Source organism: Ailuropoda melanoleuca, chromosome 13, assembly GCF_002007445.2.
Source record: "Ailuropoda melanoleuca isolate Jingjing chromosome 13, ASM200744v2, whole genome shotgun sequence".
Lineage (NCBI taxonomy): Eukaryota > Metazoa > Chordata > Mammalia > Carnivora > Ursidae > Ailuropoda > Ailuropoda melanoleuca.
The window spans coordinates 921,161-930,346 of NC_048230.1; the positions used below are offsets into that span (position 1 = coordinate 921,161).

The following is a 9,186-nucleotide window of genomic DNA, read 5'->3' on the forward strand; positions in this document are numbered from 1 at the left end:
CCCCGCCTCCCGTGCCCCGGCCCAGGCACCCCGGCTGCGGGCGGTTCAGGCTGCCCGGCCGCCAGCGGAGGGAGGCGGCCCGCTTGCGCTCAGCGCCCCGGGGGGCTCGGCGCCGCGTTCGCCCTCTGGTCTGCGCCGGGGCTCCCTCCCTTCCCCTCCCGGCGGGCAGCCGCCCCCCCTTCTCTCGCCGCTCCCTCTCCGTCCCCTCCTCTGCGCTCCCCCGTCCCCGCCTCCGCTGGCGGGGCCCCGGGCTCCCTCCCCAGGCAAAGGCGGCTGACGCGCTCTCCCAGCCCGGCCCGCCGGGATACTTCTCCAATGCTGTCACTGTCTTTAAAACACAGGGAGAAAAAACATGCACCGAGACGAAACGCGCGTCCTCAGTCCGTGCGAAACTGGCTTAGCACACAGGCACCGCTGCGGGCCTCCCCCCGCTCAGGGCCAGGTGGTTAGAGAGGGCACCCAGTGCCCGGCACCCGCCCTCCCCAGCCTGACGTTCCCTGGTGTTTTGACTCAGCGGTATGGTACCCCCTACCTTTCCCCAAGTCCGGGAAGGGGTATGTCCTGCGAGGCTGGAGGGGGCTACTCCAGCATCAGCGCCTGCCTGGGCTGGGGTCAGTCCCCCGGTTAACCATTGTTTCCCTGCCCTGAAAGTCTGACACAACACGGGGTCAATGATCAAGTTCACGGAGGCTACACCTCTGCCTGGCGTCCCAGGTTGCCAGGGAGACGAAGGAGCGCCCCCACCCCACCAGCACCTAACGCCCCATTGTCGCGGACGCCCGGCGTCAGTTCTTCCCTTTCTCCTGCACACTCCATGCAAGCTTCATCTTCACCTCAGAACCGAAAGACAGAAGGTCACTGGCCAGCTCACAGGGAAAGAGCCGTGGCGGAGTCCCTGACATGGGCCGGGGCTGCTCAGAAGCCCCACTCACTCACTTCCATCTGCTGCCGGGAAGCCTAGCCCCTCACCACCACCACCCCCACCACCACGATCACACTGGCTTTGCTTCTTCTTCCCCGCAGAGAAGGGACTTGGGCAGAGGGCTGGAGGGAATTAAAATAAGCCAATTAGTCCATCTTCCGAAACACTCCTTTGGGGCCATAAAGATCCCTGAGTCAATTTGCCTTGTTGTGGGTTTTGTTGCATTGTTTTTGTTTTTAATATAGTCTGGTGTTCATGCAAGCACGGAGAATCAGGCAGGGAAGGGGACTTGCTGGAGAGGGACAGGGCTGGAAATGAATTCCAGGGCCTGAGCCCTCAACCCCGCCTCTCCAGTGGGCACAGTTTCTTGCTGGCACTGGAGCTGGCATGGAAAGGAGGGAACACCAGGGTGGTGCCAAAATATGCCTGGTTTATTTATGAAGCATCCATTAGCAATGGCCCAGGCCCTCCTGGGCCTGCCTGGGTGGTGGGGGATCACAGAGATAGCCATGGACATCTATTTATAGCCAGAGAGTGAGTGACCCAGGTCCCACCCCTGGGACTGCAGCTAGGCCTGCTGCAAGGAGTATACCAGTAGGGACCTGAGAATCAGTCTGGAGAAAGAATGGGGAAATGAGTGTCCTCAGTGGGCAAGAGGGCAGAGCACCAGCCCAAGCAGCTCAGGGCTTTTGTCTCTGGCAGAACACAAAACTGACAAGTTAGCTGATGGACCATTTCAGCTGGAGGACACTGAGGGTGATGGGGGCATTGGCCATAGGCCTACCCAGCATGGGGTGTATTCTATCCACCCACACACAGAAGAAAGCTGCATCTCAGTACAAGGCCTAACCCCTTCCCAGGTGAGTGAGTATGGGTGGCTCCACCCCACCCCCGCTGCCTGGGAGGTATTTCAGGCCAAGGGCATCAGTGGGCAACAGGGCACTGGAATGAAGGCAAAAAATCTTTCCACCAAGCAGGTTATCCTTCTTGTTCTCAGGTTCCAGGCACCCTCAATTCCTCTACAAGCATAACGTTTCCAGCACCAACATGGCTGAAAACACAAGGTTGTCCCTAAAAGACCAAAACGTGATCTGATTCCAGAGGCCCTGGAGGTAGAAGTTTGCTGAGGGTGAGGGAGCCCTTCCTTCTGCCCACACCCCACACCAAACCACCAAAGCATAATGAGCTGGCTGGTAACCTTCTGTCTTTTGGTTCTGAACTGAAGATTAAGCTTGCATGGAGTATGCAGGAGAAAGCGAAGAATTGATGGGGGTGTGCACCACAATGGGGCACCAGGTGCTGGTGGGGTGGGGGTGCCCCTGGCGTAAGGCAGAGAATGCAATGGCCATCTATACCAGACTTCCCCATTCCACCAACATTTATTAAATACTTTGTGCAGAGAGACTAGGGTGAGAAACAGAAGACCACCTTTGCCCAAAACAAACAGTGCTGACACACATGAAACCACGAAACAACCCCATTCCAGGCTACCCTGTGCAGCATGACCCAGCCACCATTCCCCAGAATTCACATACCCCCTTCGCCATTTTTTGGCTCAGCATTATATACCCTGTCATTTTTTAATTGTTTTCCTTTAATTAAATCAACTCACTTTTTTACTTAATTAATTTTAAAAGAAAACATTACCACCCTAAATGAAAATCTATTACCGCTCGTCATTCATACCGTGAAAACAAATACAAACTTACTAAATTCTAGCTCAATACTCTTGCCTGACAAAGGCTCTGAGCTTAAAACACCTTTGTTAAGAGAGAAAAATAGGCAAGTGTTAGGTGTTAGCCACACACTTGCACCAAAGAAAGACACGGTCCTTAAAGAAATCAAAAAGTTCGAGGAGAATCAAAAGGGAACAATTTTCATATGAGTGACTCCACAGAGAAGGCTGGACACATCCAGACCAGAGCGAGTGAGGGAGGTCAGGGAGGACTGCAGAACGGGTTCTCCGGATCTCCACCACCAGCAGTTTATCCCTAGCAGTGTCCCAGCTCACAAGACCTCCCAGGTCTGTTCCAGCCCACCCCCACCCCACCCCCAAGCCCACAGTCCCTGAGAACAAAGTGCCAGGCACCTGCCAACCTGGGTCTCTGCCCCAGTCAGTCGGGGGAAACTCAAGGGCTAAGGGGGCCTGGGTGGGAGTGGGGGGAGGGCACGACAGGGAAGTTAATCATGAACAGAGGGCAGACAGCTGCACAGCCCATTCCTAAGGGGCCAGTGGGGTGAGACAGACAGACACGCATGCTTGGTCCTAAAGAAAAGGGCCTTCTGTGCCAGGGAACCCTCTCCAGGAGACACATCCGTGTGAAACTGGGACTCAGCCCTGCTGCCAGCGCCCAGGTCTCAGAGAGAGACGGGAGCAAGTGCTCCCTCCCCACCCCGCCTCCCCTAGCTCCAGTGCCTCCAGGCCTCTGCAAAATGACTGCAACCGTTCTTGGCTAGGATTGGGAGTAGACACACGCAGCAAAGAGGGGCTCTGGAGCCAGCAGGGTGGGGCCTTTTATGAAAACCAGACCTCTTTCAGATGCCTTGCCCCTCCCCTTCTGCAGGGGACAGCGCCCCAACCACCCTATGGATCACTCAACCTTAGACCTGCTCAGGACAGGCCAGCACCACCACCCTCTTAGGCCTTTGGAGCACACCCATACACAGCAGCTCTGGAGAAATCACTCTGAAGACTCTCTCACTCTCACTTCTACAGAGCACTCACACCTGTGCTCTCCAGGCACGGGAGGGCATTCATTCTTGGCGGGTACATCAGCGCCCCCTGCTGGGCCTTGTTACAGTTGCGTCTCTGGGATACCAGCGCAGGAAAAGAAGAAAGAGGAAAGGGGAGAGTGAGGGGGTGATCGGGAGGGAAAGAGAGAGGAGGGAAAGGCTGGGAAAGTTTGAGGTGTGGAAGCCATTTATACTTTGTTTTGGTTTGGTTTTAAGTAGGCTCCATGCCCAGCGTGGAGCCCAGCACGGGGCTTGAACTCACAACCCCCAAATCAAGGCCTGAGCCACAATCAAGAGTCAGATGCTTGACTGAGCCCCGCATGCGCCCCACCATTTCTACTTTGAAAAGAGAGATGCAGGAGGGTCTTTGCCAACACCCAGCACATGGACACTCCTCCCATCTCCTAACGTCCCGTCTTGGAGCCCACCAGCAGCCCCCAAAAGGGCCCAACCCACAACAGGGTCAGTCACTGACAGCAACAGGTCATGCCTAGGCCCGGCTAGGAGGCCTCAAAGACAAGCTGTGGGAGCCCTGGCACAGCCGTACTTTCCTGGAGCCACACATTTCATACTAAAGAGAGGATCTGCCTAGAAACTGGCTCAGATTTTGGAAACGGATCTTGGTGACTTGTGTGGCATTTCCGAGCTTCAGGGAAAGGAAACCATGCCCGAGGAAACCCACAGATCCCACTCAGTCAGTGGCAGGGATCCAGCCCCGAAGCTGCACATCATTCAGTACCCAGAGCCTGCCATGCATGATGTCAATCAGAACTTTGCTGATTTTCTGCTCAGGGGTTACAAAAAGGAGGGTAGGAGGGAGAAGAAAGGAGGTCTTCATCTATTCCTTGGTTACTGAAGGTATTTAAAATACTTCTTTTTGGCTCATTTAGGGAATTTGAACCCATGAATCCAAGTGGCATGACTATAATTTTTCCCACAGTAGAAACATTCAAAAGGATTCTTCTTTGTGTGGCATTTCTGAAGAACAGGAAGAAGCAAATTTTGCATGGAGGCCGCCCCGGGGCAGAAGAGGCTAAGGACTCGCTCCTCTCACACCTGGGGCCCCTGGTCCCCACCTCAGGGATCACTGAGCCTCACCAGCTGTGGCTACCCCTGCAGCCACTTCCACTGCAGGGCTTCCCGGGGCTGAGCAGAAAAGTCAGGAGGAAAGCTGTCTTTCCATAATATTAGCAACACTGCTTAGCAACATCTTTCCAAGCAAGCACCGGCAGACTCTCCAAAAACCGATTCTGTTCGGATCTACAAAGAACAGAGTGGTTCTTATGCATGTATTATTTATATACTATTTTATACCCAGTCACGCCTTCTGTCTCTGGCTTCCTTGAGAAATGACGTATTACGCCTGAGATTTCCAGACTAAAGCTTTGAGTAGCAAAACTTTCTGTTTGCCGGCTTGTTTTTATTGTAATAACCTTGGCTGAAAATTTCTCTAAAAGTCTTACACATTTTCGTTCTTTTTATTTTTTTTTTTAAAGATTTTATTTATTTATTCGACAGAGACAGCCAGCGAGAGAGGGAACACAAGCAGGGGGAGTGGGAGAGGAAGAAGCAGGCTCACAGCAGAGGAGCCTGATGCGGGGCTCAATCCCATAATGCCAGGATCACGCCCTGAGCCGAAGGCAGACGCCCAACCGCTGTGCCACCCAGGCGCCCCTTTCGTTCTTTTTAAAGGTAGGTTTAACATAACCTTTTCTTGGTGACTCGGAGCCATTATTATCAATACTTATCATTATACTGCACTTAAACTCAGTTACGAACAGGCCACTGAGGTGACCCATCTGTCCCTCTAATTAGTGACCCCAAACAGCTGTGGCACACAGATACCACAAGGAGGGAATAAAAACTAAAAGACAAATTTAGGTTTGAGTCCCATCTCCAACTTTTACTATCTGCATGACCTTGGGCTAGATATTTAACCTCTCTGAGCCTCAAGTTTTGTCATCTGTAAAATGCAGAGAACATACCACCATGAGCATACATGGTCCACACAAAGACTCATATGAAAACATTCACAGGAGCTTTACTCAGAATGGGCAGTCCGGGGACACCCGGCTGGCTCAGTCAGAAGAGCATGCGACTCTTGTTCTCTGGGTTGTGAGTCTGAGTCCCTCACTGGGTGTAGAGATTACTTAAAAATAAACAAATTTCAAAATGGACAGTCCAAGGGCGCCTGGGTGGCTCAGTCGGTTAAACGTCTGCCTTTGGCTCAGGTCGTGATCCCGGGGTCCTGGGATCGAGTCCCACATGGGGCTCCCTGTTCACAGGGAGTCTGCTTCCGCCTCTCCTCCTTGCTCATGCTCTCTCTCTCAAATAAATAAAATTTTTTTAAAAATTAAAATTAAAAAAATGGACAGTCCATAAACAAACTGTGGAATAGCCATACCACGGAATACCACTTGGTAATAAAAAGGAACAAAATACCAAGACATGGATGACTTTCTAAAGCATTATGCAGAGTGCAAAAAGCTAGATACAAAAAAAAAAAAAGTATGATTCCATTTATATGAAGTTCTAAAACAGACAATCTAAGGTGCAAAAATTAGGGCAGTATTTGCCTCGGGGGGAAGGGAGTCTCAGGAGAGACAGAGATGTTCTATATCAGGATAGGTGGCGGAATCCATTTGTCCAAAATGTACAATTAAGATCTGTGTATTTCAATGTATGTAAATTTTACCCCCAAAACACTGAAATTAATAGTAATAACAGTAAGAATAGAGTGGCGGAGGGGGCTGGGGGAAGGTCTAGCTGACACAGGAACAGCACAGCATTGATAACTCTTGGGGGCACGATTCTATTTATTGCGTATGTGCTTGACATTTTCCGTAATAAAAAGTTAAAGAGAATGTTCATAGTGGGAAGAAAAGGTTAATAGATTATCTCTGGAAGTAAATGATGATTTTTATTGCTGTCTTTGTATTTTTCTACTATATACAAATTTATAAGGACTCCATTTTAGTTTTCTAAGTAAAAAGATGAATATTATCAAATATTCTTTAAAGATTTTTATTTATTTATATGACACAGAGAGAGAGAGAGAGCACAAGCAGGGGCAGAGGGGGAGGGAGAAGCAGGCTCCCCACTGAGCAGGGAGCCCGCCGTGGGGCTCGATCCCAGGACCCCGAGATCACGCCCTGAGCTGAAGGCAGACGTTGAGCCACGTGGGTGCCCCAGATATTGTCAAGCATTTTAAGTAAGAATGCCTGTGACAGCCCCTGACAAGTACTCTTTCAGTGGCCTTTTGAATCCTTGCTCGGTGACTGATCACTGGAAAACCAAATAACTGAGCCTGACAAAACTGAGAGTGAACACCTGAGGGGTGTTGTGAACCTTACTGCAGAGCCTCCCTTTGGCGCCCCTTTTTGCTCCTGACTTGTATGTATTTGCCATATGCAAGAGTTTTTAGAAAGACCGAGGCACTGCTAGGTAGCAGGAGGCAGGTGTTTGACACACAGACACCCTCAGTTCAATCTAGGATTTAGGTGCCCACAGAGTACATCTGCATTCCCTGCACATCCCACGGCGGGGGGGGGGGGGGNGGGGGTGCGCGGGGGCAGGGATGGGATGGCACGCAGAGCGTGCTAGCTGGCACCAGACCAGGCTGGAGCACTAACTTCACCTCTGAGTCAACACCAGGAGGATCGCTACAGACAGCTCACGAGCCTGGTCAACCAGAAAATTCATAGGTTAGGGCCCCATCTACCTGATTCCTGATAAATCTTAATTTGTTTTCTGTTGTGAACTAATCTCTTGCTTCCTTGGGATGGATACTCCTTTCTAGAGGAAATTGCCCCTACCTGGTGGGGCTCCACCACAACAGACTCTGGACTGAAACTCACTGATGTGTTAATAGCTCTTTCCCACTCTGACATTAAGTCCTCTTAGCCTCAAAGACAAACACAAAGCTTATCTTTGGTGTTGACACAGACTCCCCGGGCTTTGAGTTTCACCCTGCGCCCCACCAGGCCGAGCCCTGAGGCTCCTGCCAAGCAGCCTTCTGAGCTTTGCAAGCTTTCTACCAAGCAGACTTTCCGGGGGCCCTTCTACTCTTTCCGTTAGGAAAGTCCTTCCAGTTGTCTAGCCTGTGTTATTCCTATTGTAACCTAAGCTCTTTTGGTAAGCAACTGCCCCCCACCCTTAGGGAAAACCCCATTTAGTTCCCACCATCTTAACTTCCCCCGGGTCCCCGAAGATTGGTCCCCCTGGGGCTGTCTCCCAAAAAGGCTGGTGATGACCTGGCCAAGGCAACCGGTGATTGGAAGGGTTGGAGGATGACGGTGAAACTGACCATTCAGAACAGACAGGCCCAGATTGAAGTGGGACCTTCTGCCTCTGCCCTGATGATGAAAGCCCTCAAGGAACCACCAAGAGACAGAAAGGAGCAGAAAAACATGAAGCCCAGTGGCAATACCACTTTCAATGAGATTGTCAACATGGCCTGACAGATGCGGCACCAACCTTTAGCCAGAGAACTCTCTGGAACCACTGAGGAGACCCTGAGGACTGCCCACTCTATAAGCTGCACCGTCGATGCCCCCACCCTCCTGACCTTACGGATGACGTCAATAGTGGCGCCGTGGGATGCCCCAATATTTAAGAACTAAGAAGGAAAATATTTCAATATGGGATCATTTGACAACCTCCCCCGCCCAAAAAAAGTAAATAATGATGAAAATCAAACAAGGTTACTACATTTCAGCTAACTGGACACTGTTGCCTACCCAAGGCCCTGAATCTAGACCCACTGCCTCTATTAATGGGAAGATCAGCAAATGTTACAGAGATGTTAAAGACATATTAGCACCTAACTGAGATTTTCTCCTTGAGGTGGTGGGATCCGAAAACAGAATGGCTTTCTCTCTGGTGACCACTGTCAGGCAATGCTGTGTCCCTGTACCACCTAATGTCACTTTTCCCAGTTCCAACTCTGGAATCCCTGTGCCAGCCCGGGCATTTCCACCTTCTTCCTTTCCTTATGTGGAGCTCGGAGAATGAGCAAAGGGCTCAGGTGGTCCCCGTGGAGAAATCACCCCACCGTGCTGAAGTGTCCATGGCCTCGTGTAGGTCACCATCCCAGCTGTCCAGGAACAGCTCTGAGGGCAGGCGTTGTTCATCCCGAGCACCTGGGTGGCTCAGTTGGTTAAGCGCCTGCCTTCGGCTCAGTTCATGATCCCAGGGTCCTGGGATCCAGCCCTGAGTCAGGCTCCCTGCTCAGCAGGGGAGTCTGTAATCCCTCTCCCTCTGCCCCTCCCCCACCCCCACTCACGCTCACTCTCTCTCAAATAAATACATAAAATCTTTTAAAAAATATATATCCTCGGGGCGCCTGGGTGGCACAGCGGTTAAGCGTCTGCCTTCGGCTCAGGGCGTGACACGGCGTTATGGGATCGAGCCCCACATCAGACTCCTCCACTGGGGGCCTGCTTCTTCCTCTCCCACTCCCCCTGCTTGTGTTCCCTCTCTTGCTGGCTGTCTCTATCTCTGTCACATAAATAAATAAAATCTTAAAAAAA

At 51.5% G+C, this 9,186-nt stretch overlaps 1 protein-coding gene across 5 annotated transcripts in view; it reads right to left on the reverse strand.

Moving 5' to 3' along the window:
* The window catches only part of RAP1GAP2 (RAP1 GTPase activating protein 2), a 177,507-nt gene that overhangs the window by 137,558 nt on the left and 30,763 nt on the right, over positions 1-9,186 (reverse strand). The gene's annotated exons all lie outside the window — the stretch shown is intronic.